Source organism: Prosopis cineraria, unplaced genomic scaffold (genome assembly GCF_029017545.1).
Source record: "Prosopis cineraria cultivar Desert tree isolate PC_DT_omini unplaced genomic scaffold, ASM2901754v1 PC142, whole genome shotgun sequence".
NCBI classification, from domain to species: domain Eukaryota; kingdom Viridiplantae; phylum Streptophyta; class Magnoliopsida; order Fabales; family Fabaceae; genus Prosopis; species Prosopis cineraria.
Genome location: NW_026555469.1, coordinates 19,431 through 28,158, shown reverse-complemented (window position 1 = coordinate 28,158; position 8,728 = coordinate 19,431). Strand labels below are relative to the sequence as shown.

General features: G+C 28.5%; 1 pseudogene; it reads left to right on the top strand.

Moving 5' to 3' along the window:
* Nucleotides 1-1,772: 1,772 nt before the first annotated feature.
* On the top strand, nt 1,773-8,314 carry LOC129295560 (amino acid permease 2-like; annotated as a pseudogene).
* Nucleotides 8,315-8,728: the final 414 nt, after the last annotated feature.

The window sequence follows — 8,728 nt, the reverse complement described above, 5'->3', positions numbered from 1 at the left end:
GTTATAATTAACTGAGGTTATCATGTTAGAAAAAAAAAAACTTTAACATGATTTATGTTTAGATAGATTTTTTCAAAGTTAGTTTTACAAACTAAAATTTTTTTGAATGATTTAATTTAAAAACTAGTTAAGATATATGAAGAAGAAAATGGACATAGGTTTCCCCACACACACACATATGTATGTATGTATGTATATGTATATTTTTGTAACTATTTTAATATTTTTTAAAAATATTAAACTTAAAATTACAATTTTTCAAAAAGGTAAAATAAAAAATAAAAAATAAATTGATAAATTAAAAATTTTAAATTTAAAAAGGTAGAATTTTAATGATAAATTATAAATATTAAATTCTGAACTTTTTATATTTATTTTTTATGTCAGTAATAAAATAATATTTTTTACACCACACATTTATACTCATTTTCTTACACAAAAGTGGTTTACTGCATATCCAAAAGATGAAGAGGAAGAGTAAGAAAAAGGAGTGGATTATTTGAAATAATATTCAAATCTAAATCCTTGTAGTTTTCTCTTTTTTTTTACTATAGGCCCATTTGATTTTCTTGCGTTTCATATTTAAAAAATAAAATTTTACTTTTAAAATGTTAAAAGTTATTTAAATAAAATATTTTATAAAAAAGTACATTTTAAAAGCATATTTTAATAGTGGCTAAAAGCATATTTGAAAAATGTAATTATTTAAAACTTTTAAAAAATAAATTTAAAAAATATAATGTTATTTGATCATACTACTCTAAATTTAATCTCTTATTCTTTTATTTAAAAAATAGTTCATCCATTAAAACTATAATTATCATTTCAATAATAATAATAATTATGTATCAAGTTTTTAGCATTATAAATTAAATAATTAATCATGTTAATTTTTAGAATTAATATATAATAAAAATTATAAATCTTTATCACATTTTCTAAAATTATAAATTAAAAAAATATAAATAATTAGAGATCAAGTTTTTAGCATTATAGATAAAATTTTATGTTATTTAAAATATTAATTATATTTTTTAAATATTTAAAATATATTACATTCATATAATAAAAATTATAAATCATCATAAATCAATGTTCTTTTTAATAATTATACATTCAAAAGTATATTTTATTATCATAATTCAAATAACTTTTAGTGTACTAAATTAATTTTAAAAAAATATATTCAAATATAAATTTTATTATAATAATTAATTTTTACTAAATTAATTTTTATTAAATGTATTTTTATTAAATAAATTTTTAACAAATTAAAAACAAAACACATGCTATGTCAGTTGTGTGTGCCTTCTTTCCCTTCTTTTACAACGCAGCGTCTGACAAGACATCTGCATAGACTCATGTGGAGCGTCATTCAATCCCACACGCAAAAACATATATTTTTTTTTAAATGGACGGTTATCACTTCAATATGTGCTGCCTTTTTTTTTTTTGACCTTCGATATTCTACTCTATTCAGTCTTCTATATATGCTTTAATTTATGAATGACACACTGTTCTTCATTATCTATTACACACGTCAAGGACGATTTTAGGATTATTGCAGAAGGAACAAATATTGGATGGACTATAAAATAATACTTGAATTGAATCACTTATAAAGATATTAGTTGATGAACACGAGTTTCAAATTGATGATCCTTCTGCTTTATTCTGTCTCTTTCATTTTCATAGCCAGCCTCGGTTTCTTAAGAGACGCCACCTCTTCGTAAATACCCACCTTGGCGAGTGAGTGTTTCGCAAGAGATGACATGGCTTCGAAGAATAACCTTAGCCAACATGAAGCTTTCGACGACATCGAGAAGTCCCTTGATGTTGTCGTACCTCTCTCCACAAATTCTTTGACGACGATGGCTGTCTTAAACGAACTGGTACGTACCATCTCCTACGCAAACACCCACCAACTTTGTGTGTGTGTGTGTATAGGAATTAAAGAAGACTATGATCAATAAATGAAGATGGTGAAATGTTTCATGCATGCAGGTGGAGTTCATGTGAAGTTGTGTGGAATATTTCAGTATCCGAGTCTTGTGGGAGTCGCAATAGGATATACTATCGCAGGTCCGCCTACGGTGCTCATCAGGGGATGAGCCTGATAATATCTGAACCATTCAGGTTTTGATTTGAATGGTTTAAATTTAGAGTATTATTATATATTTTTATTTTATGTTTATTAAACTAAAAATTTATAAAGTAATTTTAATAATTTTTTATATTTTTAGTCTAATCTAAATTTAAATTGGAGAGTCTAATTTCATATTAAAATTTTTATAATTGCTATATGTTGATTATTTAGATGTACTATATACAGTTCAGATTTAATTATAAAATAATTTTCATAAATTTTTTATTTTTAATATGGTCTAAATTTAATATGGAGGGTTCAATTTAATATTAAAATTTTTATAATTGCTATATATTGACTATCTAAATTTACTCTGTACAGTTAAATCTAGACTATACAGAGTATATTTGGATAATCAATATATAGCAATTATAAAAATTTTAATATTAAATTAAATTCTTCAAATTAAATTTAAACTAGAATAAAAATAAAAAATTATTTTATAATTTTTTAAATTCTTATTTTAATGAATATAAAATAAAATAATACTTTAAATCTGGATGGTTCAGATTTCATCACACACATTGCTCAAGAGTGTGATGAGCAACTAAATCAATTCCACACTATCGGTACTTCCATCAGCAAGATGTCAATTTTACCATTTGCTATATACTCCTTTGGTCATTTTTATAAGTCATTTCTACTAATTTCATCAGTATTTTCTTTACTTTTATTTATAAGATACCTTTTATAAGTAATTTTTTGTCCAAAACATAGGACACCTTATAATAATTAAATCACTTTTTTTAATTTTACCCCTTCTTGACTAACATGAAGGTATTTGATGTAGTTGTATTATTATTTAAAATTAAATATAAAAGTGAAAGTATATTTTACATTTTATGATATCAAGGAAAAATTTTTGTTAAAATTCATGAAATAGCTAAAAATATTTTATAATAAGAACTGGAGGGAGTATCATGCAAAAAAAATATAAAAAATAAAAGTGTATAGAATTTCAAATATGCTTCTACACAACAAATCAAAAAAGTGATATCATGTTACTCTTTATGGTCCTATTTATAGGGCAGAGTGAGAAGAATTTTTTTTGTCCTACTTATAAGTCACATTATTAATTTTTTATTATAAATTTTTTTTACCTTTCATTAAATGTTGGAAAGAAAAAATATGTTATTGAAATGTGTATATTTAATAGGGTCAAAGTTAAAAATTTATTAAATTTTAAGATAGAGTTAATGAGTTTTAAAGTTTTTCTTGGTATTGATAAAATGTGTTGAAAGTGATTTATAAAAAGGATCAGAGAAGTATTTTCTCTCTCTTATAAAAGGTAATTTTAAAAATATATTTTAAATATTATCTAAAAAGCTATGCATGATTTATAAATAAAATTAAATAAATTTTTTAAAATGTGATTTATAAATGTGATTGGAGGGAGTACCACCTTAAATTTACCAAAATGCAATATTCATATTCCCATAATGATGTCTTAATTTTTTTTGTTTTTGTTTTTGTTTTGAGGGACGGACAGGGCAATCAAATTGTGAGCGAGCTAAATATGTATGGAAGGCTTTTATTAATCCTAACCATTTATCTTCTTTTTTCTCATGTGATTTGCAGGCTTGGATCAAATGGAATAGCACCCACAATCCAGGTAACAGGCGTGTTAATAGATGGCCATGGCATAACACCTTTAGTCATGTCTGTTGGCTGCTTTAGATACAGAGGTGCAAACATGTCTTTGAAGGCATAAGTTCATGACCAAAGGAGATCATTCATAGTTGTTTACACAAGCTTATGGAAGATACCTACACTGACAAGCTAAAACATTGCATTTTTGTAACTGACTCTCCCTCATCGGCTCTATGGACTCCCCCTCCACTCGGTATAGTAAGAATTGATGTAGATGGTTCTGTTTGAAGCAACATGCAAGCGGCTTGTGGCGGTGTCATTAGAAATGATAAAGGAGAATGGGTCCTTGGTTTCAAAAGAAGCTTGGGAATTAATCCTTCTACTACTGCTGAAATCCTTGCTATTAAAACTGGACTGGAAGTATGTAAAATACTCAAGCTCACTAAGATCCAATTATTTTCAGATTCTCTGTAAGCAATAAATATCCTATCACGGGATAGTGGTCTCGATCATCCTCTTCGATCTAAAATTAAAGACACTAGAACGTTGCTTTATGATGAATGGGATATTGAACTCCACCATAACAACAGAGAAGCACTTCGATGTGCTGACCTACTTGCTAATGAAGCCCATGGATCTTGTTTTGAAACTTTTTTACTACCATCAGCACCTGATAGCTGCTTAGCTTTAGTTAAGGAAGACTGGCATCTCTTTATGTCAAATATGGCTAATAGGGCCTAGTTATTTCTATACTCTTATTTTCTTTTGAGCTTCTACTCGCCTCTCTACCAAAAAAAAAAGGTCGAATTGTTTCCATGAAAAGGGTAGAGGAAAGGGATGCAACGTGTCAAGCAATCCGTACATGATAGGTTTTAGGGTAATTAAGGTATTTTCATCCCAAATCCCAAACTTCGATCAGATCTGGTGGCTCTCTACTGTTGTTGCTGTTATGTCTTTTACATACTTCACCATCTAGAGCCGGGAATAAGGGCTGGGTCTGGAGGGCCGGACTTGAAAGCCCTGTTTAAATAAGGGTTCGGGCTTTAAAAATAAATTCTTTTTAAAGTAATCGGGCTTAAGGGCTTGGCCCTGATAAGCCCTATAAAAAAGGGCTCGGGTTCGGGTAGCCCTTCAAGCCCTGTTATATTATTATTATTATTATTATTTTCTTTGGTGGAACACGTGTTTGAAGCCAATGACCTACTCACCTGATCCTATACACATTATATTATTATTAATTTTAATTTATTCTAAAATTAATTTAATATAATTTAATAAATATCAGTGTATAGTATAAAATTCTTAATATTTTTTATTTTTCTATAATTATTATATTTGTGTATTTATAAAAAATGAATTATTTTTTAGCCAAGATTTAAATTTTATTATTAGACTTCTAAATGTGTGTTGTTTAATTTTTAAAAAATTATGAAAATTTTATTTTTTTTAATTTTAGAATATTGTAATTAATTTATAATTTATAATTTTATTTTTATTTTTTATTTTTTTGAAAAAGGGCTTGCGGCCCGGCCCTGAGCCCTTCATATAAGGGCCGAGCTTGAGAAATGAGATTCAAAATAGGGAACCGAGCTTTAAGGCTCAGGCCCTTAAGGGCCGGGCTCGCCCGTATTCCCAGCTCTGGCATCGACCTCTCTCTTGGAATGGCTAAAGTTGGGACTCGGTTTTGGTTCTCATCGTAAAAGTGATGCTCAACACCAAAATACTATCATTTGGCAGTGTTTTTTTTTATTTTTTTAAACCACAAATTTATTATAATAATAAATAATTATTATAAAATTATTATTTTAATATTTAATAAACTAATAAATATTAAGATATTAAAATTGAATTTGAATAGTTTAAATAAAAATTTTGGTTTAAACATTGAGAGCTATACTGAAAAAATAAAAAATAATTTGAATAATTTAAAATAAGATTTGAGTCTAGTAAAATTAGAGTCAGGAATAAGGGTCGGGTTTAACGGGCCGCCTGTTTAAGCTCGTTTTAATAAGAGTTCGGGTTTAACAATTTGGTATTTTTTGAGGTAACCGAATTTAAAGCTTGGCCCTTTTAAGCCCTATAAAAAGGGGCTTGGGCCCAGCGGCCTGTGAAGCCCGTTTTACTATTCACAAAGTATTGTTTTTTCCTCTTTTCAAATAATGTGCAAACATTGATTTGTACCCGCAATTGGTTGAATTTTTTTGTGCCATTTTATGGTAATTTTTATATTTTATCGTGTGATATATGTATAGATATATATATTTGATAATAAAACAATTTAATTAATAATTATTGTAGGTGATGATAAAGAAGCTACAGAAATAATTGATATTGAGCTTCTGCCTCCATCTTTCACAAGTGGACCTACATATGAGGGTTTTAATATTTTATTTATGGATGATAATGAGGAAAATCTTGATTAGGATTGATGATATGTTTGCCTTCATCTTATTTGAACTTTTAAATTTTTTATTCATTTTTTAAATTATGTGAGACTTTGGTTTGATATATGTTAAATTTTAAAATATTCTAAATAAATTTTAATATTAAATTTTATTTTATTATTATCCGGGCTTACGGGCCCAGCCTTAAGCGGGCCGAGCTTCAATTTTAGGGTAAAATTGAGTTAATCGGGCTTTAGGGCCCAACCTTAAACGGGCCGAGCTTCAATTTTAGGGTAAAATTGAGGTAACCGGGCTTTAGGGCCTAGGCTCATATGGGCTAGGCCCGTCCGTTTACCAACTAAAATGAGCTAGTTTCTTACACTATAATAAATTAATGTTTGAATTTCTAATAAGAAAAGTACCTATATTTAATACCTGATTATACTTTGAATGATATTATCTCTCATAGATAAACAACTGTACAAAATCATTAAAATAAAAAATATTTTTATTTATAATTTTAATTTTTTCAATATAGTTCTAAATTGTTTAGACCAAAATTTATATATGAACTATTCAAGTTAAATTTTAATGAATTAATCTATTCATATTTAATTTTAACATCTTAACATTTATTTATTTATCAAATATTGAAATAATAATTTTATAATATTTATTTATTCTAATTATAATAAATTTGTGGTTAAAAAAAGAAGAAAAAAAATACTGCCAAATGGCAATGTTTTGGTGCTGAGCACCATGGTGCTTGTCTTAGGATGAGCACCAAAACTAATTCCTTAAAGTTGTAGGTTGGTTAATTAATTAGTTATGTGATTTTGGTAAAAAAAAAATGGTTATACGATCAAAATGCTTCTTATTTAATTATTTTTAATTATAGAATTGTCTATGTATATAAAAACCTAACCTATGAGATTATTTGCCCTAATTACCCTGGTTGGGATTTAATTTATGATCATATTGAGCAGAAAGTGGTAAAATTAAGGGCAGCCTCACAGGACTAAGCAATGGATCAGGAACTACCGTGACTCAAGCTCAAAAAATATGAAGGAGTTCACAAGCTCTTGGTGATATAGCCTTTGCTTGCTCATTCTCAGTTGTCCTCATTGAAATTCAGGTATATATACTCTTACCTTTTAAAATGATAACAAAAACTAATCACCTTAGTCGCTATAGTGCTCATTTAATTAAAATTTAAACCATCCAATCTTGATAATTTGGATTCAGTTAAAACTCAATTCTTAAATTTTAACTCAATATAACTTAATTTATATAGTTTTAACTATTTAAAATATTAATTTTTATGCTTTGAAAACAAAAATTATAATGACTAAACTAACTTGTCGAATTTAGAGACTAATGTTTTAAATTGCTATAAAATTATATATATAGATCATTGGGTTGTATACTTAGTCAAAATGTTGGGTTATACAAAAAATAAGGATTGAGTTTTGACAAGTCAAAATATTGACAGATTGAGTTATAATATAAGTTATAAAGTTTACAAATTCATTTACAACTATGTTAAAATTACAAGACTACATGATTAATTTTTTTTTAAATAAAAATCTTAAAGTCCTGTCTGTAATTACCAAACAGGTAGAATAACAACGAATATCTTATATGAATATATACAAAAGACACCATAAAGTAGCCACCATCAGAAGCAAAGAGAATGAAGAAATCAACCAAGATAGGTATAGCAGTGATCACAGTCTTTTGTATGCTGTGTGGTTGCATGGGCTGCGCTGCTCTCGGAGACAGCTCACTTCCCAATCTTCTCACTGACTTGGCCTTCTCCAACCCCTTCTGGCTTTTGGATGTCACCAACGCTGCCATAACCGCCTACCTCATTGAAGGTTGCCAAGTCTTCTCTTAGCCCATCTTTGCCTTAATTGACAAACAAGCCGCATAGAGATTTCCCAAAAGCTAGCTCTTGAACACATAATTCAAGGTCCCCCTTACTAATTCCTAGTGATGCTCCCTACAATATGAGTCTCTTCAGGTTGGTTTCAAGGACGTGTTATGTGGTAGTCACAATACTAGCATCCATGTTGCTTTTGTTTTTCAACGACTTTATGGGGATCATCGGGGCATTAGGGTTTTGGCCTCTAAATGTGTATTTTCCGATGGAAATGTATATTAAACAAAAGAAGATAGAAAAATTGAGTGGCAGGTTGGTTTGCCTTTAGATGCTGAGTGGCATGTCTCGTGGTGCCCATGGCGGCTATTTCTGGATCATTCGTCGGTGTTTTTCCTTACCTGAAGAAGTCCAAGCCATTCCATTAATCAAACTATACATGGATCTTCCCATTTAGTTTGTTTTCAGTTTTTTATAGGGCTATCTAATTAGATTAAATTCGAGCATTGTCGTGTCTAATTGAGATTAATTCTCCCAAAAAGCATTATGCGTTCACACAAATTTAAAATTGAGAGCTCGTGTTTAAGTGGCCAAAACCTCTTCCACAAGAACTAACATATGCTTTTAATTGTTGTGCTATGTATTGTGTTTAAGTTTTCTATCATTTGGACTTGATTGGCTTAATGTAAAAGCCCAATCGAAGCCCACATTAAACGACATGGACATGGT